General features: G+C 43.1%; 1 protein-coding gene across 5 annotated transcripts in view; it reads left to right on the top strand.

Annotated features, from left to right (window-relative positions):
* Pls1 (plastin 1) overlaps window positions 1–24,053 on the top strand; it is an 87,712-nt gene that overhangs the window by 6,235 nt on the left and 57,424 nt on the right. Inside the window, exon 1 of one of the 5 annotated variants that reach the window (XM_055629778.1) lies at window positions 13,722–13,745. The exons of 3 other annotated variants lie outside the window; for them this stretch is intronic. The gene's annotated coding sequence lies outside the window, so the exon portion shown is untranslated. Of the gene's footprint in view, window positions 1–13,721; window positions 13,746–17,989; window positions 18,134–24,053 lie in introns of those variants that run through there. One more of the 5 variants, XM_055629775.1, reaches the window with a different exon arrangement.

Genomic DNA, 24,053 nt, shown 5'->3' with positions numbered 1-24,053 from the left:
GTCTCTATCCCGTCTCTATCCCGTCTCTATCCCGTCTCTATCCAGCTATCCCGTCTCTATCCCATCTCTATCCAGCTCTCCCGTGTTTGGAAGAGCCTGTTGTAAAAGTGAGTTGTTTTCATTATTTCACATGTTACTCTTTTCATTATAAATTGTGCCTTAATGACACTGTGGGCACAGAAGGGTGAGGAGTTGGATGGGTAGGATATTTTTTCCTCTCTTACTTCAGACATTCAGTTTATCAGAAAATATTTTTGAAGCAATCTAGAGACAGCCCTGTTCATAAGGTCTACTTGTGAAGAAGGACTTTATTTTTATCAGTAAACCGATAAACTGATTTTCTTTTTCTTTTTCTTTTTCTTTTTTTTTTACCCAGTGCTGGTTCTGAACCCAGAACCTTGTACTTGCTATGCAAATTTCTGAGCTGAGTTCCAGCCTCATAAACAGGAGTTTTTTTGGTTTGTTGATTGGTTTGTCATTGTTTTGTGTTTTAGAACAATTCAGTTGCGAGAAAAAGTACAAGAGTATCTGGATGATAACTTGTTACGTAGGCATGTTTTCTTTAAAAGATCCAGCCTGTGGCTACTGAGATAGCCCAGTAGGTAAAGGTGCTTGTTGTTAGGCCTTACTACCTCAGTTAGAAACCACAGGGTAGAAAGAAAGGACTGATTCCCGAAAGTTGAGCTCTTAACCTACACACATATGCACGAAGAAGAGGAGGAGGAGGAGGAGGAGGAGGAGGAGGAGGAGGAGGAGGAGGAGGAGGAGCAGCAGCAGCAAGATCCAATGTGATTGTTAAGAATACATGAGAAAATATATATATTTTTTGTTATTACAGTAGATAGGTGATTTAGTAATGTAGAAGAAAGTGTGTATGTTGAGGGTGTAAACTACTTTATGACACAAAGCAAAGGATTTGGAGGTGTGTGTAACTAAAAATGTTGGAGAAAACTGGTTTTATTATGCTATTAAGAAACAAAATCTTAAATTGTTGAAAGATGCAGATCTGGGAAATAACTTTTTTTTTTTAAAAAAAAAACAAAAACTGATAGAACCTGGGGCTGTGGCTTGATTTATCCTGGTAGAGTACTTGCTTTGCAGTCACAAAGCCCTGAGTTCAATCCCCATCCATGTATAAGCTGGGTGTGGTGCTGAAAACCCAGCACTGAGGAGATAAACGCTAACAGAGCAGAACCTCATGGTCATCCTTGGCTACACAGCAAATCTAACTCAAAGATGCTAGCCTGAGCTACTACATAAGACCTTGTTTCAAAAACAGTAACATCACTACAAAACCAGTAAGGAGCAGTACAAAAGTCGCTTCAGTGCTTTGGAACCAGGAAGTAAAGGGTTTTAGTAATAGGCCAAAATAGAAGTTGCCTTAGATTTGAATTTAAGGCTTCTCTGTTAGTTTTTCTTGCACCACTATCTTCTCATCTGACCCTCGCCTCTCCACATAGTGTACTTCCGGGCCACTGTGTACTCCACAGGTGAGTCATTGTACACAGATCCCGCCAGTAAGGGCCAGAGTGGAGGCGTTGCAGTGTGTGGCCTAAAACCAGCACCAATGAAGCAGTTTGAATGCCCTAGAAGGTACAGGCAGCATGCGTATGTTGTTCCCATAGATGAAACAGATTAGAGTAAGTATTCAAGGGGAAGAAAAGCAGGTTCAGAGCTGATCACTTACACTGAGTGACCATCAAGAGTAGGCTTTTTGTGTGCATTTCCCCCGTCTTCTTAAGTGCTGTCTTTTATAGTTACAGTGAAGCCTTTTTTTCCTTCATTTTTTGTCCTTGACAATAAGTATATGCTTCCTGTGTACTGTTTATAGATGAAAATCAATGCAAACTGGGGTTTTGAGGTTTTGATACATGAGTCCGCTGCGTGTCTTAATGCTGCTCATCAATAATTTGGTGGAAAGACAATATCAAGTTAGTATATAATTGAACCCGTAGCCTGATACCAAGTGAGTGTTTATAACCTTTGTGAACGAACTGGAAATTCTCAGGTTCTGGCACTCTTCCACTAGAGAGCTCTCTCAGATTTTATTTTATCTTATTTTATTTTTTATTTTGCAAAGGCATTGTTTCCTTACCCCTTTCCTTAGGTTTGGGTTACTGGGGCACCCCTCTGGTCCAGGGAATATTTTTGAAGAGTGGCCTGCTTCTTGCAGAGTTTTAAGTATTATCAGGTCAGCAAGGTGCCAGCCGTGAAAAGCAGCTCCTAAAATCCCAGTGATGTGTTTTAGCAGCGGCTGTCATGCAAGTGAACTAATATTGGGAAGAAAACAGTAATAACAGTTTTCTTCATTCCCCCCCCCCCCCCCGTGTGTGTGTGTGTGTTGTTTCCTTAAAGGTAGGGTCTTACATAGTTTGGGTTGACCTCAAACTTGCTATGAAGCTGAGGTTTGTCTTGAACTCCTGTCCCATCAGCCCTCCTTCAGCCTTAACTTTCAGAGTGTTGTGTGGCTCAGGCTGATCCCTCCTTTTTCTTTTTCTTTGTTTTAAATCTCTTTTCTTGTTTAGACCAAGCTGGCTTCAAACTAAGAGACCCAAGAGTATGTTCCACCATCCCCCATCCCCCCCTTTTAGTTCATATATTTTATTATGGCATTTTTGTACATTTGTACATGTGTATCATTAGAATCAACCTGTATGTTATTCTTCAGTTCATGTGTATGCATTCATGTGCCGCGGGGTGTGAGTGGAGGTTGTGCTATTCTCCCCTCCCACCATGTGGGACTTGTGGGGGTCAAACTCAGGTCTTCAGGCAGGAAGAGCCGTACTACCTCACAGGACTCCTTATCTTATTCTCAAATAGCCACTTGAATCCAAGATTATTATCAGTGAAATAAGTCTGAAAAAAATCTCTTACTGTTTAATGGTCCATCAGAATAAGCCTTAGGACAGTTCAGACTTTGAATATGGAAAATCAGTAGGCCTATGCAAGAGAAGTCAAAATCTCTGATTGTTTCCGACCCCAGGAGGAGGGAAGCCTTTGGTAAGTAACCGTGAATGTGAAAGAAGCTAAAAGGAGATGCGGAGGAAAAGTGTTCATTCATAGGTATATTTTTTACACGTGTGAATTTGCCGCCTTTCCTTGGTAAGTGGCTAATATTTTGGGAATGGCCTGCCTACCTGGGTTTACCCAACTTGGAAACGGCAGAGATCAAATTAATAATGTATTTTCTAATTTTACATTAAAAAAAAAATACTGGGATTTAACACAGGGATAATGGCTATGGCCAAGTGTATGCGGAGGGATCCTGTCTGGAAACGTCAGTCTCGCACCCCTGAAACTAGTGCTTTCCCAGTTGCCACGTGTCCTTTCCCAACCGGAGATAGTTTCTCTGTGAAATTTACATTCACAAAATTCTAAAATGTGTTCCGTGGTTAGCCTCAGCGGTGAAACTCCCTATGTGATCTTGCTGTTGTCAAAGGTACCTTTAATAACTGCCCCCACCAATCCTGACACTCCCTTGACCACAGTGTGTGCTGGTCTCTAGTATGGAGACAGGGGTTGGTTGCATCTCACTGGCCGCCTCCTCAACCACAGGATTTTAAAAGAAGATGAAGGGGGAGGGCTGGCTGTGTAGCTACGAGTAGCAGAGTAGCACGTAGTGCTTGAGGGATCGCTTAGTAGAGGGAGTGTGCACAGGGGCTGTGTTGGCTGCTGTTCTGTTGCTGTGAAGAGACGCCACGGCACCTTAGAGAAGGAAGCGACACCCCCCACGGCAGCTTAGAGAAGGAAGCGTTCAATGGTGGGCTTGTTTACAGTTTCAGACAGCCAGTGATCCTCACAGTGGCGAGCTTGGTAGCAGCCTGCAGGCATAGTGCTAGAACACTTGCTGAGAACTGACATCCTGATCCACAGGCAGGAGGCCAAGAGAGAGACACTGGGCCTTGTGTGGACTTTTGAAACCTCAAAGTCCACATCCCCAGCGACACACCTCCTCCAACAAGGCCAAAGACCTCTTACTCCTTCCCAAACAGTTCCACAACTGAGACCCAAACATGGAACCTATTGGAGCCATTCTCACTCAAGCCACCACAGGGACCATCACCTATGACATGATTGTATCCCAGGAGGAACAGCCACCAGGAAGGACAAGGGAAGGAAGGGAACTCTCATGGAGACCAGGTAGCTCTGGCCAGGAGGTTAAGGAAAACTTCAAAGTGGAGGTGGTCTGAAAAGGTGTAAGGCCAAAAAAAGTGAACAGAGAAGAGGCGCTTGGTGAAGGGAGGATGAAGACAGGAGAGGAACTGGTCAGGAAGCTTAGGGCAAGGGCCTGGACCACAGTGGTTCTAGGAATAGCCTTGCTGGGGGCTGGGGATGCTTGAAGAAAGATTGGTTCAGTGTTCCTAGTTGTCTATCTCTCCTCCTAAATGAGCTCCTTCGCTATAAAGCTGCACCTAAGGGTGTGGCTTGGACTCTAGACCAGATACCGATCTCATAGTGTGAATGAATGAAAAACGGAAACTAAAAGGAATGGAAGAGGAGAAGGTTTATTGTAATAAAAGGCAGAGCGTAGTCAGAGGCAGGGACATCTGAGAGAGTCCAGAGTGGACATGACCCCGACTGAGCTGGGCTTTGTGAGGAGAGAGGGAGGGGAGAGCCAGACCAAGAGGCCAAAAGGGACAGGTGACCAAAATGGTTGGATTATATAAGGAAGGGCTGCAGGAAGGGAAGCCCATCCCCAATACTTGGGCTGGAGAAGTTTAGGGCAGGGGTAGGGTATGCCAGCCATACTGTAACAGGTAGGGATTGAGGGATGCTGGGAGAACCTGGCGGCCAGGTCCACTTTAATATTTTAAATAGGCACCTCAGCCATTTGTCCCAAGTTTAAGACCTAACACTGAGCGACTTTGGAACTAGATCGCTGTATTTTCGTAGTAGAAATGGATTATATTTATTCTCTAATTTCAGCCCATCTCCTAAAGGGTTTTAGGGTTCGCGCTCTGAAGAGAAGGTGATCCAGGATTATAGGCCATTGAGGATGGAGCGCTTTCCAAAGGAGTCTGCCTCTAGCCCAGGGTGGAGATGTGATGTTCCAATCTGATCACATACTGTTATCAGTTAATCCAGGCTGCACATCCTTTAATCCCAGCACTCTGGGCAAGGAGGCAAGAGGAATCTCTGAGTTTGAAGCCAGCCTGGTTGACATATTAAGTTCCAGGTCAGCAGAGTTAATCCAGCAGGACTGTTCAATCACCTGGCCAAGAGACCACCCCTAAGGCAGGCAGTCTTCTAAGCGGATGGGAGGAATAAGTATTTCGTTAATGAGGTAATAATACATTTCCTTCCCAGAAACCCCGCCCCTCCATGCAGTCAGGTTCAGATCCACTGCCTTGTGGCTCTGTTAAGTCTGCATTTTAAGACCATACTTTATAGATAGCAATGCAGTTTACATATTGAATAGGGGGGAATATTGATTTGGTATAGTTTTAAAAGGGGGAAGACGGAAGGGGAGAAGGTTTCGGGTTACTAACCCCTTCTCTGCTTTTGCATAGTCTAACACCCTTTGTCTTCTTTTCTGCCTCTTTCTGTCAGATGCCAGCCAAAGCCTGAGTGTGTTCCTTTGGCATTTTGGGCCTTCTCCGAATGTGTCCCCTTTTGTCATGTGGCTACTTACAAATGGACATAGCTTTCTCTCTCTCTCTCTCTGTCTTTCTCTCTTTTCCATTTCCTTCCTCTAGGCAGTGGCTAATATTTACCTGTTCTGTTGTTTTTCTCTCAAACTATTAATAAAATGGTCTTTGAGCATCCTACAGAATCTGCTTTTTAAATATTTTTAAAAGATTTATTTCATTATTTTTTATTTCTGGGTATGAGTATGTGCACATGTATATGGATGTGTATGTGTGTGTGTTGGAGATCAGAATTGGGTGTTGCATCCCTTGGAGCTGGAGTACAGATGGTTATGAGCCAGCTCACGTAGGTGCTGGGAACCGAACTTGGATACTCTGGAAAAGCAGGGAGTGAACTTTATTGCTGAGCCATTTCCCCAGTGTAAGTCTGTTTTAAAATTCATTTACTAACAAGACTAAGAACCCAAAGAGGGCTAGGCATGGTGGCATACGCCTTTAATCCTAGCACTCAGGAGGTAGAAGCATCTTATGTGTTCGAGGCCAGCCTCTTCTGCAGAGTGAGTTCCAGGAAAGCCAGGGCTACAGGGAGACACCCTGTCTAGAAAAACAAAACAAAACAAAACCCAGACAGAAAAGTGCAATTTCTGTGCTAACGTGGCAAACAACAGCGTCAGCTGACAACATTAGCAAAAGCATGAAGACAGAAAGAGCTGAGCCTTTCCCGAGACTACAGGTATTTCAGTGTGTCCTAGAATAGTTTGTTCACTGTGAACAAACAAAAGACATTTCTGTGTCTTAACTGATTTTTAAACATGTGTTTTGATTTGCCTTTCACGTTTCATTCTTATAGGTAATGTATGTTGATCATAGCCAACCAAAGAATTTATGGATTGGCAAATTCCTGGATTATGCCGAGGCTGAAGGCCAGGGAAATTCACTTTGTTTCTGTTCAGCTTCTGTTGCCAGTTGCCCTGTGGTTCTGGCCTCTCTCCAGCAACCTGGGGTCCTCATTGCAATTACAGTTTCACACAATGACCTCTCAGGGTTCCTTGTAGAGACTACAGGCCTGCCATATCCTGGTTAGCCTTGGTAGTGCTCTAGAACCATGGAACAGGACTATGACCCTCAATCCAAGGCAGAGTGGAGCCTGGCCCTTTGCGCGGTAGTTGCAGCGGCTTCAGTGTGCTGAGTCTGGGAAACACTTTGCTACGCAGCTGCTTTTGAGGAGCAGGGAATGAATTCCTTAGGCCTTTTGAGCTCAGTTCTCTCTTTTGTAATGAAGTTTTGTTCCTGAGGTTCCGAGTCTTTGGTCTGTGAGGTCTTGCTCTTTCCTGTTTTCCCAATGTAGAGAGAGGGGTTATCTTAATGCTCACAGCTGTTTCCAGCATGTGTCCTGGGTATAACTTTAGAATTCTTGAGCTCTTTTTCTCCATAAACTGTCCACTTTTTAAATCTCCTTTTCCCATAGCTGTTCCTTTGCTATGGAGACGCAGGTAAAAGTGATGAATAATGATTGCTGTTCCCGACGAATGTTATCCAGGCTTAAGCTTTCCTTTGCCATTTGAACAACAGCATCTGCAGAGAAGCTGCACCTACCTGCCTGTGAACGAAAACTCCTGAAAGGAACTGTGTGCAGTAACTGACTGGCTGATGAGAGTCTCAGGGCTGTGCAGAGGTAGGAATGTTGCTGGTTGGTCCATAGGCTGATTACCTTATCTTGGGCTAAGTTCTGGCCCTCCAGAAAAGCCATGACTCATTTGTCCTTCTGTGTCAGAACCAAAATCTTGTGACAATAGGAAAAGACTGAGAATTTATTGACTTAGCAGGTAAACAACGTCACATTTGAAAGCTAAGAACGCCATCAGATAACGTCTTGAGCCTGTAGAACAGCTTCCTCCGTCTCGTTTTACCCACATCTCTGATGTATACACCGATGTATTTGAAGCTTGCCTTGATTTATGACTTTCTCCGCTGTGTAAAACTATAAAATCTTTGGGAAACCGCCTCCACATTGGAACATGGAATTTGAGGCAGCGTAAATCTGTGCTCTTGGGACAGGTCCATTCAAAATGGCTCCAGAATTCCCTATCTCTTACGTCAAGAGGGGCGCTTGCATCAACAGCCACATTCATGAGTCTCTACCTTCTACATTGAGCCTCACTCAAGTTCTTAGGACATGGAAAAGATGCAGCAGGTTTTTTTTTTTTCTTCCAGTCTGTAATGAGAATGGCTTCTCTCCCGTTGTTGGAATCGTTATTTTCTTCTAAACCATATTTACATGGAGAAAACAATAGAGGAGGGGATACTTATTTTTGTAGTACCACAAATTGAACCCAGGTTATTGAATGCTAGTCCAGTGCTCTACCACCTTAGAGCATTTAATGTAGACATTAAAGGATGGGTAGGTGCTCATCATCTGGAGAAGGGTTGGCAAGGGGGGCATATTAATTTGTTTTCTGTTGCTTTCATAGAATGTCCAAATCTAAGTACTTGATAAGGAAAGGTGGCTTATTTACCTCACATTTTTATACACTGACTGTTGAAGATGAGGCAGCCTCTGATGGCAGCCTCTTTGGTTTTGAAATAACATATAAGAAAGGATTATGTGCAGAAGGGCCTGATGTGGGATTGCCTCTCTTGGTAACAACCCCCTCTTGAGAGAACTGACTCAACTCTTTGAGACCAGCATTTATCCTATTCTGTGCCCTTAGACCTTTATTATCTTGCCCTAAGCTCCATCTCTTATAAACGTTCTAACCACAAAATAGCCTCATTGGAGACCAAGCCTCCAGCCCCATGACTCTTTGGGCAAAACACTCAAACCGTGTTTAAATCATACCAGGGAATAGTAATGAGGAAAGAATTCCACAGGGCCAGCTGAACCTCAGATTGATGGTAGGACAGAGAAGGGTAGGTTCTGTCCATGGCAAGACCTCTAGGACCAGAGACTATTGGAAGTACAAGGTTGTAGATTCACACATTATTTTGTAGCTTGTATTAAGTCATAGGACTATTTTATAACTTAGTCATAGGTTTATCTCCAGCTACCCAGACTAGTGGTTCCTTCTAGCTCTGTACATACTTACTAGGAAGTGCTCTGCCTCCTGTTGGAGAGAGCACCTGAAGTGCTGCCTTTTCTGCTTTTGATTTTAATGTGGGTATCAAGCAACTTCAGGGCTTACACAAGTTAGTTTACTACTCCATGTTCCTAAGAATTTAACAATTTGTAAGCTAGTAAGAGAACAACCAGTTATAATTCCAAAAGACACAAAAATAAATCTCTCTCTCTCTCTGTGTATCTTTTCTGTCTCTCAAAATATATTTTATTGTGGGACTGGCAAGATGGCTGATTGGGTAAAAGTGCTTGCTTGCTATATAAGCCTGATGACCGGAGTTTGATCCCCAGAACCCACCGTGGAAGGAGAGAACTGACTCCTGAAAGTTGTCCTCTGATCTCCACACATGCACTATTGCACCCGTGTTTCCACACACCTCACACCACACACACACACACACACACACACACACACACACACACCACACACACGAGGAAACTCAATTAAAATGTAATATATTTCATTGCGCTCACTCTTCCTTTTGTTGATGGGAGCTGAGTACAGTGCCTCCATGATGAGCCCTGAGCGAGGTGAATGGCCTCAGCTTACAGTACACTACTGCCGATTCTTCTGATACCCAAGAAACTATTCTAGTAGCATCACGGAATTTTGTGTGGTCGAGTTTCACCTCACCATATGAGTTAGTCTTTTGTCCAGAACACCCACACTCTACACGCCCCACCTTTGCCACTGAGTAGCCATCTTGGCTGTTTGATTGTTGTATTTTAGTACTGTGTTTAAGTACCCTCTGAATGGTATTCAGTTTAAAATTCATGACTTATTTCTACAACTTCCTATTTAATATTTTTGGATTATAGTTGACATGGATAACCCAAACCGTAGAGAGCAAAATGACAAATAAGAGGGAAATAACTCTAGTCCAAAAAAAATAGGTGCTAAAGACTGTGTTTTTATATGGATGGTACAACAAAGTATTAAACACGTGTTTTAGTCAGTGTTCTGTGGCTGGGAAGAGACACCATGACCCCAGCGATTCTTATAAAGGAAAGCATTTAGTTGGTGCTGGCTTATAGGTTCAGAGGTTTAGTTCGTTAATGTCATAGCGAGAAGCATGGGGGGGCAGACATGGTGCCGGAGAGGTAGCTGAGAGTTCTGCACCTGGATCAGCAAGCAGCCGGCAGAGACACTGAACCTGGCTTAAGCATTTGAAACCCAAAGCCCATCCCCAGTGACACACCTCTCCAACAAGGTCACACCTACTCCAACAAGGCCACACCTCCTAATCTCTGTCAAGCGGCACCACTCCCTAATGACCAAGCATTCAAATATATGAGCCTATGGGGGCCCGTTCCTATTCAAACTACCACAGCATGTGAGTTGGGTGGGAATAGGGGAGGTGTACATCAGCCACTCATTAATTTGCTTTTTTCTTCCATTCATCAATTTACGAGAAGCCTACTATACACCAGGCAATGGGATATGAAGTGAGACAGGGTCTCCCGTAGCTCACGTTGGTCTTGAGCTTGCTGCATAGGCTTTAAGGCCGAACTTGAAGTCCTAAGGCTCCTTGCCTCCAGCTGCCCGATGTTAGGATTACAGGCATGTGCCACCATGAATAAGAACACAGATATGATTTTTATTATAGTATGTTTGCTTGACGTTGTTGGTCATTGTTGTTAGTTTCTTATTGTGTGTCGTAGTCACTGTTTTATTGCTGCGAAGGGACACTGTGACCAAGGCAACTCTTTTAAAAGAAAGCATTTCATTGAGGGCTAGCTAACAGTTTCAGAAGCTGCCTCTCAGGAGCAGACGGAAGCAAAATGGTGGAAAAACAAGTAGGTTTTTATGACAGCCAAACATTCTGGAGGGTCTCTAAGTGGATACAGGCTGTTCAGATTGACCTGGAACTAGATGCCTTTGTCTCAGGTAGCTGACCTTTAGGAGGTTAACAGAATCTGCCTTTAGGCCTCTATTAACCCAATAACCAACTCTCAATTTTACCTGGCCAGAGACCTTCTATATAGAACATTGTCATTAGTGCTTCCATTTTGGGGGGCTACTTTGGACCTAGCATCTCTTATATCATTTCCTACTTAATTCGTCACCACAAACTCATCAGCATCACTTGTCTTTGATTTTATTAATTAAATCTTAGTCTTGTGACCTCAACCATATGTCATATAACCGTAATGCTGCTCAGTGTCCCGGCGTCTGCTGTGCTATCTGCTTTCCATACCCGTTCATCCTAATGTTAGTGACGGGGTATGTGTACTGACTTGATTGTATACGTGCTTCATATGCGTCTGGAAGTTAAGATTATTTAACCGTGACTCATTCAGCTAGCTTTCAACCACCTTCCAGCCAGAATGGAGGCCCACCCACTTAGCTAATAAAATAACCTGTCCGGGAAGCTTTCTGCAATCCATGAGCTTGGCACTTCAGACCCAGAGGTCAAAACCAAAAGGCAGATTTCCTAGATACTTATGATTAAGGAAAATATATATATATTTTTGTTTCAGACAACTAGTTTAGAGTTTTGGAATAAAATTATGCCCCCCGTTGGTATATATAAACTCAAAAAGATAGGCTGGCTCATTTTTCTCTTTCTCGTCTTCCCATTCACAACCTCAATAAACATGCTTTCTCCCATGTTGTTTAGTGTGGAAGCTTGTTTCCACTAAATAGTCCATCTTTCTAGATTCTGTTATGGGAATAAAAATGTTGAAGATTTCCCAATGCTTATTTTTCTCAGATTTTATCTAAAAATAGAAATGTAGTGTGTCGGTAATCATACCCTAAATGCTTTAAGGACTGTGCTTAAGCTGTCATAGCAATGCTGTTGGTTGGTAGGGCTTCACTTCCCATATGCAAATGAGAAAACCGAGGCACAGAAAGTAATGTGAATTGCCCAAAGTGCATTAAGAGGTCAGAGCAGAATCAGATCTGCTTATGTCAAAGCTGCACAGTTAAGCAGTTAATTTGCGTTTAGATGGCTAGATTCCAGGCTAACCTCTGATCCGAGTTGCTTATTGAGTCTTGCTCAAAGCAGCAGAGGTCTAGGGCGGTTGGGGGAGAGGAGGAAGGGCCCCAGCATTTCCAGCCATTTAGTAGAGGACAAAATTCGGAATCTCTTAAGTTTTGTTGCTGGGCTTGTTCAGATTCCTGGGCCATTCCTGGGCCTCACCGTAGAACTTCTGATTGAGAATAGGTCTGGGACTCTGTATGAACTTCTGATTGAGAAGAGGTCTGGGACTCTGTATTTCATATCAAACCAGGGTCTGCTCTTAGGACTGCTGTTGAGAATGCCCCCCAATGACAGGATAGCAGGAGTGCTGTCTGGGCCTTACCCACTGAGAAGGAAAAGGCAAAGGCCTTTGCTTGACATCATTGGGATACCTTGGAATCTTTAAATTTTTGTAGTATTTGTCTTTTTAAGATGCTGAAGTAACTTCTAAGTTGGCTTTGTGGCTGCTCTTTCCAAGCTGAGGATTGACCCCAGGGCTTTGTGCTTTGCTCTAGCCCTGAGCCAGTCCTCAGGTATGTTTTACGTAATGTGCCAAGAGGGGGAAGTCTATTTAAGGAGAACTCTAAAGACAACATTGGTCCTCTCCCAAAGCGTTCTGTTCTAGTCTCGCCTCCCAGTCCTCCAAGCGATAGCTGTTCTGTCTGCCAAGATGATAAAATTAGCTGATTCTGGAGCAAAACTGTCTGGGTCTGTATTAACTTGCTCAGTGGCTCCCATTGCGGGGTAGCTGATGCACATTTACCTTCCTGGACTATAGGTCAGGAGTCTGGCTTAGGTGTCACTAGGCAAAGTTTAGGTACCGGGCAGGGCTGTATTCCTCTCTAGAGATTCTAGGGAAGGGTCATCCTCAGGGCTCATTTCAGATGTTGGGTGAAGTAGCTTTCCTATTTATGCCCTTCTTGGTGGACATAAACTCGGAGGTTACTTTGAGCGTTGGAGGCCACCTGCATTCCGCTGCTCGGGTCTCCTTTCCTCCATGTTCAAAGTTAAGGACAGTAGGTCAGGCTTCTCCGTACTTTGAATCTCTTTCCTCCTCTGATTTGAAAGACACTTGGGTCTGCATAGATAACCCAGGGTACATTTCCCTCTCCCACGGCCCCCGCCCTTCACCAAAAGCCGCAAAAGTCCCTTTGTGTATTTATGGATTACGATGGAGGTATTTTCTTGCTTAATATTGACATATTACCTGCTTTTGACAGGGAAGAGAGCAGTGATTATTGCTTCCAATGGTGATGAGCTTTAGTATTGATAAAAAAAAAAAAATAACGTGGGGCTCGGGAGCTGGCTCTGCGGTTAAGAGCACTCGTTGCTTTTGCAGAGGACCTGGGTTCAGTTCCCACACCCCCATGGCAGCTCACAGCCATCTGTAACTAGTGCCAGGCTAACGCTTCTAGCCTGCATGGGCACCAGGCCTGCATGTGGCACACATGTATACATAGGGGCAGAAACACTCTACACATGAAAGAAACAGTGAGATCTTAAGCACACAAGCGGAAAATGCGACTTAAGCAGATATCTTTCTAAACTAAAACCGTGTCTTGGCCACACTTGAAAGCGAATAGCTTTCAGAGGTTCGTTTCAAGACTTGAAGTCGGGCGGAGCTTACCCATGTTCAGGGAGGGGAGATGGCTTCCGCCCTGCCTATGTCTTTGCTAATGTAGGTTCAGGAGAAGCATTATGGTTTGAAGCGGACGCTCATGCTTTCGGGTGCTTGCTGCATGCCCTGGGGTCCTCTACCAATGCTCCTCTGTCCGGGTTCCTTCACATACTCACTCCGCCCTTCCATCTTGCTACCTATGTGTGTTATAGTCACAACAAGTCAGACACCTGTTTATTCCGAGGACCTTTTTTTTTTTCCCCCAGATGTTAAAAGCCTGGCATCCATTTGCTTTTCCCAACTGCTGAATTAAGATAAGAATCCCCGGGTCTGCCAGTTTTTCAAAGGCTGATTTTGAGCTCTGTGTGGTGTCTTCCTCCTCCGGTTTGGGCAGCACTGGAGAAGCCCCTGCAGCATATTAAACATGGTAGATACTGGGTGCCACTAACTGAACTGAGGTGAGGAACTGAATGAAAATAACTTTAATTTAAATAATGTTATTTATATGTCTGAGCTCTGCAGGATGTGCGTGTGGTTTCCTTGGAACAGTCTTGTCAAGGAGGAAAGCTAGGGCTGTTAAAGATGAGCTTTCTCATTCATATTTTACCGAGTATTGTGCTAATTCATATTCTGTCAGATTACCTAGTAAATGTATTGAGGACAAGGACACTGAAAATTTTCTCTATTTTTGAAACTTTGTTTAACATAGACACTCAGGAAATGTGGTAAGTTGTAAGTAGAGAGCTGAGGAACTCATAAACTGCTCCTTTTGCCAAGTTCTTACCTACTTGGGTAACACTACCTTGGTGCTTTCGAAGTGTTAGAGAAATGAATGATTTTTAAGACATGGAGCACTGGGGAGATGGCTCCGTGAGTAAGGTGTCTCCTATGCAGGCATGAAGACCACATCCAAAGCCAGATGTGCAGCGCATGTCTACAAAGCTAGAGCGGGGGTGTGTGGACAGGTGGGTCCCAGGAGGTTGCTGGCCAGCCAGTGTGGCAGAAATCATGAGTTCTAGGTTCAGTGAGAGAGACCTTGTCTCAAAAACGAGGAAGACTCCGACGTCAACTTCTGACCTACATGTACACACAGTCACAAACCATGTGCGCACACGGTATAGAAAATATTCTTCCGGACACTGTAACAAAGCCTTTAGCGACACATCTCCAAGTGTGTGTGAAGACTGAAAGACGAGGCTCCTCACCTGAGGATGCAATCGCACATGTTCTCACTGTTCTTGCTTTGCCAAATATTTGAGTCACATACACAGTTTAGATTCAAATTTGAAAAAAAAAATGACATGTATTTCTGTGTGTGTGTGTGTGGGCGTAAATGGGTGTGGAGGTCAGAGGACAGCTTTCAAGGGTTGATTCTCCTCTTCTACCATGGGGGTTCCATGGAATAAACTCAGGTTGTCAGGCTTGGTGGTAAACATCTTTACCTGCTGAGACATCTCATTAACCCATTGACACAAAAGTTTTATTTTCTAGTAATTAATGTATACTGTGATCGTTGAAATTATGGTTTTCTGAAATATTTACAGTTGTTAAAGGCTCATTATACACTTGGCCTTATCAGTGACTTAGTATCACTTTTCTTTATACAGTTTTTTTATCAACAGTTGTTTTGTTGTTTGTTTTGCTTGTTTGTTTGTTTGTTTGTTTGTTTGTTTTGAGACAGAATGTCAGGTATGGGCTTGGGCTCAAATTTGCTGTGTGGCAAAGGATCTTTACGTCTCTGCTTCCCAAGTGCTGGCATTGCAGGCTTGTGTCATTATACCTGGCTTGTCATCGCTGCTTTTGAGCAGTAGCTCTTAGTACCGCCCAGGCTGTCCTTCAGACTCCTGGGATCACTCCTCAAGTGATCTTCCCGTCAGAGTTTCCGAGCATCAGGAAGTAAGGTGCAGGTTGCTATACCCAGCTCTTCTATGCACCTCTCACTGAGACCGTGGGGTTTTCTCTGGAAATTTGGCTGAGACTTACAGTAGGTATCCAAGCAGAAACATTTGCAGCAGAAGTGGTGATCTTAGGCTGCGTGTCTTTCAGCCACAACACCTCCCGACAGAGCAGGTGCTGACATCATTTCTTGTAACAGAATGGACTGTGTAAAATTCTGGAGAAACTGCCTTTAGAGCTCTATCCCTCGTTCCCAGTCCTGTCTCTGCTCAAGGATGCCTGCTGAAATGCTTCTAAGAATAGACCCATTGGAAACCACCTTGGTGCGAGCATATGACTTAGATAGATCCCAATACAGTCAGAGACTGTGTGAACCAATATGAAAGACATGTTTTTAAAAAGTTTAATAACACAAAGATTTTTTTTTCCTTTAAAAAGACCTTATTACTGTGTTCTTATATGCGTGTAAATATGTGTATATCTGTGTGTGAGTTAGTGCTTGTATGTGCTGGAGTTACAGGTGACTTAAGAGCCATTTGATTTGAGTGCTGGACTCCAAACTCAAGTCCTTTGCAAGAACAGCCACTGCCCTTAATTGCTATGCCATCTCTTTGGGCCCCTCTGTTCGTTCTTTTCGCTTCCCAAACTTGGAGATTTCCATGTGCTAGGCAAGCACCGCACCGCCAAGATACATGCCCAACCCAAGGACATTAACTTTTTTATTTTTTTTAAAAAATGTCTTTGCACACATCCTTGTATCTGAACAGGGACGTTTTTAGTAAAAGCGTGTAAGGCATGTGGAGCACAGGTCCTCCTTCCCTATATCCTCTCAAAGGAATTTTTTATTTTTCTGCAACAAGGTTTCTCTATATAGTCCTGGCTGTCACTCTGTAGAACTCACGTGATAGCCTAGACTGGCCTTCAACGCATAGAGATCCTGCTGCCTTCGCCTCCTAAGCACTGGGATTAAAGGCCTTCTCCGCCTTTTCCCCTCTTCCGGCCTCTCAAACACCTGCCCAGTTTCCAGCTCTGTACATCTCAGTGAACTTCGGTAATGGCCATTCTGAAGCCATTAGGGTTTTACACTTTCACTGTCAATTACACTTTGTGTCCTGTCCATCATAATAGAGAGAAAACTACTATGACAAATTGAAGTTTGAAAAGCTGCTCTTTTCCATGAGGTTCTCTTTTCTCCTATATAGCCCAGCTATTTTGGCTATGTGCTCTCTTGGTTTTCTTGGCTTCTCTCTTAGTCTCGTGGCTTCTGGTTCCTCTCTTGGCCTCCTTCTCTCTCTTCTCTTCTCTTCCTGACTTGCTCTTCTCACATCTCTCTCTTCTCTTAGCCAGGTTCAGTCTGGACTTCTAGATGCCTTTTTGCTGTGCTCTTCCTCATATCTACAATGAAACTTTTAACACTCATGTCCTCATTTTTCATTCATTTATAAATCCTCAGAGACAAAGTCCTCGGTGCCCTCCAAAGTACTTGGGGCCTGTGTTGGAGACAGACCGGTGAACTTAATCTCATGTCCCAGAGCTATCCTGGAGGGGTTCTGGGCCCCCCCAGGCGAACATATTTTCTTATATTGGGATTCTGCCTAACTCTTCAAATTCAACCAGCTGTGGCCATATAGAAAAGAGTAACCCTTTATTTAAATGCGTGTACTTTTTTTATTGAGACATAATATAGGAAGAGTAGCTTGCATGCATGTTAAGTGGCAGTTAGCAATGTTTTGACAGGCGTGGACACCCATAAAAGTCACACACAGTATTTGCATTGCTACTGAGAGTCGCCTCCTGTCCCTTTGCATGTTATTTCCAGGTGACAATGGCTGCCCTGTTGCCTGTCACCACAGGGTAGTTTGCGTGTCTAGAATTTCACATCCATAGACATGAAATTCTGAAAGTGCATGCAATAAGGCATTCTTGTTTTAAAGTTGCTTGCATTTTCAAAATTACTTTTCCTTTCACTTTGAAGAGCTGTTTTTTGTAATGTTCATTTTTTTTTTCTTTTTATGGAGGCATCATAAAAGATGTTTCAGACTTCTTCTTTGGAATGTGCCACTCCATAGATATGAATTGTAACGCTGATAAGGAAACGGTTCTCGGGCCAGTTCAAAAGTAGACGTGGACTGTTTGACCCTTGAGGTCCTCCTTCACTTAACTTTGCATAAACTATGTTTCCAGACAGTGTTTATATTGTTTGAAATTAGTCCAGTGACTCTGGAGTTAGGATATTTTTGTCTTTATTTATTTACTTACTCATTTATTTATTTGTCTTACAATTTAAAATAAATTCTTTGTAGGAAACACAAATTAATGCTAATCACTTAATGTTTTTTTCACATGGTTGAAAAACACTAGAATTTACAATGAAAGTGACAAAGGAGTAATTATAAAAGGGAGGGAGAGGCAGGTGGATCTCTATGAGAGTTTGAGGCCAAGCCTGGCAGCCTGGTCTACAGAGCAAGCTCCAGGACAGCCAAGGCTACACAGAGAAACCCTGTCTCAAACAAACAAACAAACAAACAAACAAAACAAACAAACAAAGAAGACATTCACAGCAGTTTCCCGTTTCTAAGCCTGTGTGGACATACTCTTTGAGGGACAGGGATGTCTCCTACTGTATTTTAATCACTCTAAGCAATAATAGATTAAAAAGTGGTTATGACATCTGGGCTTTGCCTCTTAATATATTTCTTTATAGTTCAAGCCACACCCATGGTGCAGGTTGGCCTTTCTACCCAGGCCAAATTCTTTTGAGATTAAGATCTGTGGTAGTAGGCAGAACGTTTATTTCAGTGTAGAGTGGTTTGCTTGCTCTTTGGTCAAACACCGACTTTTGCAAATGACTATCCAGGGACAGGCACAGCTCCGAGAGGCCGAGTTTTGCTTCTCCTGAGTTTATTTCTCTGGACCCCTGACTGCCAGGTGCTGAGAACCGAGGAAGCAGGTATGTAGGCAGCCTCTTCCCTTCTGCCAGGAGCAGTGATCGCTGACGGCGATGCGGTGTTTCCACGAGACTGTTAAACTGAGCTAAACTGCCCTACAGAGTCTCTGTGAACTCTTCCTCACGCTGGGGTTGCTCTGCATAATTGGTACAAACAATATTTTCAGTGTGATGGTCACACATGCTTAACTGTGTCTTCCAAGTTCATAAGAAGGAGGGCCTTGGTTTCTGCAGGGTTACATTTATAAATTACACATAATGCTTTCGTGGACTTTGATTTTTTTTCAGGAATGGTTATGAACTATTTGAGAAATGCTGAAGTAATGGAATGTTCACTTAGTGTTGCCTTCTGGAAGGTATAAGTACTGTTGCTTTGAAAACCCTGATTCTTTCAGGGCAGTGAAATGGCTTATACGTCTATAGTTTTGTTGTGGATAAGCACAGTTTGTTTGTTTTTTTTTCCTGAAGAATTCTATAGTTACATTATAAAAAAAAAAAATCTGAGAGCCAGGCAATGCTAGTGATGTAGTGTTGAGCCCCTGTATCTGGGCAGTGAAGAAAGTATCTACATTACAATAAGTTCTTTTTTCTCATTTTTGCTCTTCTAAGTCTTGAAGAGCCAGACTTAAGAGATAAATTTCAGCATTGCATTGATTTGGGGACAGCCATCTGTGTTTTTCAGAAAAGAGTTTCCTTCTGAAGAGTTTCTGTGTAAACATGTCACCTTTCACTCTGGTCATTTAAGATGGTTTGTGCCTTGGGCTATTTTCTTGCTAAAGCAGAAATTGAGCAGTTCCCAGCCCACGTAAAGCTGAGACGGTCTTGAATGATGCATGCCAAGGAAACTCGGAAAGTGATACAACTGGCAATTTGAATAGGTCCTGGTGCCAGAGAATTAAACGGAGGAGCCGTTCAGAGTTAAGCACATTCCTCTGTGCTTGACAACACTTACACCTTGGTATAAAGCTAGGACTCACTTCTGCTGTGGGAAGAAGCAGACAGACAGTTAAAGCATTTCTGTGTGAATTACAGTGCAGAGTTACTCTGTGACTCTTCTTAGGGAAACAGACACATTGTGACAAGCTAACCCTCCAAAGTGATTCACCATACAGAAATGTCACATCGTTTAAAAAGCAAAATAAGACCAAGTCAAGACTTCTTCAAGGCTTTCTCTGGAACCCAGTTTGCTTTTGTCATGCCCAGACTTAAACAAAGGCTGGGTCCTGTGTGGCTCTTCTCATAATGAACCGGCCAGTGGCTCAGTTGTGTTCTTGTGGCGCTGGGGGATAACACTCCTTTATGATCCTCAGTTTAGATCAGCTTACCACCCAAAGCATGATATTTGATGACCCTTATTAGGTTTCTTTTCGTAGCTACAAATGTTGTTCCTGGTGTAGCCTTATCATGCCTTTTGAAAGACTCCACATCCTTACTGAGGCACAGCCCCTGCTGGGAAGGGTTCTGTTGCTGGGATCCTGGTAACAGGAGTCTGGGAGACCGGGGCAGCAATGGGGCCAGATAGACGCTGAAAACGCACACATTTTCAGCTCTCAAGTATTCCGCTGAGGACTGGCCTGGTTTTTTTCTTTTAAGTGCTGATCTTAATCTCAAACTTAGTGTTTCTAGACCTGAATTCTTCAAAGAATGGAAAAAAAAAAAGATAATGGCTGTTTCTGATCATGTTCTTCTAAAAAGTTTCTATCCTTTCTTCTCCTTTCAAGTGTTCTGAATGTGGTTCTCACCCTGGTGAGGCAGAGGAGACCAGCAAACCACAAGAGGCAAATGTGCAAAGATTTTTTTTTTAAAACTTCATTCACAAAGTGGGAGGCTTAGTTGTTTCAGTCCCTCTTAATGATTCCCAGGCTTTTAAAATTTCTTCTCAACAGTAATAATGTGGGCATATCCTACTTCTAAGCAATAGGTTTTATGAAATGGCTTCATGCTCTGAGTAAAAGACACATATGCAACACAAATGAATTTACATTTAAGAATGAGAATTAGGAACCGGAGAGATGGCTCAGTGGTTAAACACACTCACTGCTCTTGAAGAGGACCCAGGTTCAATTCCCAGCACCCACGTGGTGGTTCACAACCATCCATAACTTCAGTTCACAGGAGCTGTGACGCCCTTGTCTGACTTCTATGAGCACTGCACGCCTGAAGGCAGAACAGTCACACAGATAAAATTAAAACATCTAAAAAGGTTTTTTTTTTTTTTTAAGAAAGAACTAGAATTAAAATGGACACAACATTCTTACTTAAAAACTATTTCACTCTACCTTGCATCTGGGGATACAACCTATGGAGTTTAGAAAGACAAGTTTCCCAAAAACAGTTTAGAAAACCCCAGACCTTTAAATTCCTCACCCCTCCTCATCAGTAAGAGCATACGTGGGGTATGCTACTTCTAAGAAATAGGTTTTACTAAAAACGGCAAACATTCCAAAATCCAAAACAGTCCAGAATCCAAGACACTCAAGCATTCTGGATCTAGACTGTCCACCCTGTATATATTTTAAATGTTTTACTCTATTCGTGTTCAAGTTAATGTGTTCTGGTGAGATGGCTCCATGTGTAAAGTGCTTGCCACCAAGCCAGACATCCAGAGTTCAGTCCCTAGGATCCACATGCTGGAAAGAGAAAACTGACTTCTGCACATTGTCCTCTGACCTCTACCTGAGTGACGTGGCCCATGGATGCCTCTGCCGTGTGTGCATACCCACAGAATAACTAGACAAAATGTAATAAAAAGAGGATCTTGAAAATGCATTGTTAACTAAAAGGCAGGAGACTTTTTAGTATTCATGGTATTCAAGTATTTCATGGTACATATGTACACACAGGATAATGTTTGCTGCCAGTGACTGAATTTAAAGCATTTTGAATGATCTTGATAATTATGAAATTTTTGCCCAATAGTCATACTTGTTTTTGGCTCATTGTCTAGCATAGGGAAAGCTGTTTCCTCATTTGGTAGAGGTAGGTAAGGTGTCAGCTGGATTGGACCATCTCTTAAATCCACTCAACCAAGCATATGCAAACTGTAGAATATTGCAAATGCTGAAATTAAAAATGAAAGAAAGAACAAGCGAAAGGAAGGAAAGAGAGGTAGCCACTGTATAATCTCCATTTTTTTTTTTAATTTTAAAATCTTGCGCGCGCACATGCGTGTGTGTGCATTCGTGCGCACAGGTGCTCACAGAGGTCAGAAGAGGCGTCAGATCCTTTGTAGCCAGGTACAGGAGGTCTTAAGCTGCCCGACATGGTACTTAGAAACTGAACTTGAGTCTCCTGAACTAGTAGCAGCGCTGAGCCATCGTCCCTCCTGCACCCAACCTTTTCTTTGTGGAAGGCCCTCTTCTCTCCTGTGTCTTTCCTCTAGCTGTTTGTGTCATGGACTCATGTACCATGAGCACCAAGGTACCGAGCTGTTGACAATATGCCTGTTAAATATTCATGAAGCTAAGCTGGTGCCCCTCTCTGTAGCTTTAAAAGGAAACAGAAGCTGTTCTAAGAGTTACCTCTTGCTCCCTGATAGAGACCGTGATTCTTGGTGGCCATGTCGTGTTCTTGGGAAATAAGAGTGTGGTCTTAGTATTCTTATCTGTGGGAAGAAGCGGTCAGAACAGATGAATTTCAAGGTGTCAAGGTGTTTGTCATTCTGTCTGTTAGAGAAAATGAGGGTTGGGTTGTTTAACCTGTTTATTTAATTTTTTTTTTAATTTTTAAACTTTAATTTTTTATTTACTAACTTTTAAAAATAATTTTTATTTTAAATTTATTGTTAAATTTATTACAATTTATTTGCTTTGTATCTCAGCTGTAGCCCCTTCCCTTCTCCCTTTCCCAATCCTGCCCTTTCTCCCTTCTCTCTTCCCATGCCCCTCCCCCAGTACACTGATAGGGGAGGTCCTCCTCCCCTTCCATCTGACCCTAGCCCATCAGGTCTCATCAGGGCTATCTGCATATTCTTCCTCTGTCACCTAGTAAGGCTGCCCCCAACCATGGGGAGGAGATCAAAGAGTCAGCCACTAAGTTCATGTTCCCTGTTCCCCTTACTAGGAAACCCACTTGGAGACTGAGCTGCCATGAGCTACATCTGTGTAGGGGTTCTAGGTTATCTCCATGAATGATCCTTGGAGTATCAGTCTCAGAAAAGACCCCTGTGCCCAGATATTTTGGTTCTGTTGCTCTCCTTGTGGAGCTCCTGTCCCTTCCAGGTCTTTCTATCTCTCCCTTCTTTCATAAGATTCCCTGCACTCTGCCCAAAGTTTGGCTAACATCTCAGCATCTGCTTTGATACCCTGCTGGGTAGAGTCTTTCAGAGGCCCTCTGTGGTAGGCTTCTGTCCTGTTCCCTGTTTTCTCCCTCTTCTAATATCTATCCCATTTGCCTTTCTGAATGAGGATTGGGCATCTTACCCAGGGTCCTCCTTCTTTGTTTATTTAATTTTTTATAGAAATTGTTTCCAAGCAGAGGGCTCTGAGGGTAAGTTAATAGGCAGTATCAGTCTAAAAGAAGACAGTATGTTCAGAAATAAAGTGGCACAGTGAGGTTTGCTTCTCCAGTCAAGACCTTAGAAACGTTGGTTACACCCAAGTCAGAAATGTAGTCGCCTTCCCTCTCTCCATGGTCACTCAGCTTAAACATTGCCCACTCATGAAAATCATTGTCAGAACTCATGCTTGAAATATTTGTCCCTTTGTTTTTTTTGCTGTGGAATTCTACTTGTACATTAGTCAGTAGACTTGCTATTACATGTGAGCACGTCTGGTACTTACAAAGAGTATCTGCTCACTGATACTGTGTTTCACTGTTAAGTCCTGCTGACTGGCCTTTTCGTTTAAAATGTTGAAGAGGGGTTGTGGGGAGGACTAGGTGGTTAAGGTGTTTGCTACCTATACACGAGGACCTGAAATTAGATCACCAGCATCCATTGAGAAGGCAGGCATGGCTAGGTCATGCTGTGGAGGCAGAGGCAGGAGAATCCCTGGGGTTTGTTGGCTAGCTGGCAAAGCCAAACGAGAGCTCAGAGTACCATGAGAGACCCTGTCTCAAAAAATCAAAACCAGACCAAATCAAAACAGCCCCTCCCCCAAAAAGTGGAGTCTAATCAAGGAAGGCACACAGTGTTACCTTTGACCTCTTCATGTGCGTGTGCGCACATACACACATATACTTACACACATAAACTATGTGTACTCATGAATATGCGTAGTTGGAGTTATTACCTCAGAATCCATGGACCTGTGGAAAGTCCAAGAATAGGCTTGTGAGTGAGGGCTATGTCCACAAACTCGCCGAAATTATGTGTAAAATTGGATCAATAGATAATTCTGTGTAATCTGTGTGTAATTTACTAAAAAGACTAACCGTCAGAAGGCTTTAAGAACTAGCTGGGTAGTAGCTTTAAATTTTACTTAATTTAATTAAATGTAAATGCCTTCAGTCCCAGCACTTAGGAAGCAGAGCAGGTGAATCTGAGTTGTGGCCAGCCTGGTCTACAGAGTGAGTTCCAGGATAGCCAGGGCTATACAGAGAAACCCTATCCTGAAACCAACCAACCAACCAACCAACCAACCAACCAACCAACCAACCAACCAACCAGTGGTGTAGGGGAGATACAGGCATCTAAATTTATCTTTACTTTCCAACCCAGTTTTCACTACTCTGAAATGTGTTCAGCTCTTTTTGTATTTTCATGACTGTACCATCATGAAAATCAGCAGTTGTACTAACGGCATTGCGTACAGTACCCCAACTCTGCCATGCTTTATTCCACCAATATGTGCCCTTGTCACAGTGTTTGAATCATTGGTGATAATAATGTCTTACACACGTATATGTATATGTATATGTATATGTATATGTATATGTATATGTATATGTATATGTATATGTATATGTATATGTATATGTATAT

Source organism: Psammomys obesus, unplaced genomic scaffold, assembly GCF_907164565.1.
Source record: "Psammomys obesus unplaced genomic scaffold, mPsaObe1.curated_primary_1811, whole genome shotgun sequence".
Classification (NCBI taxonomy): Eukaryota; Metazoa; Chordata; class Mammalia; order Rodentia; family Muridae; genus Psammomys; species Psammomys obesus.
This window is presented reverse-complemented; position numbering and strand designations above follow the sequence as displayed.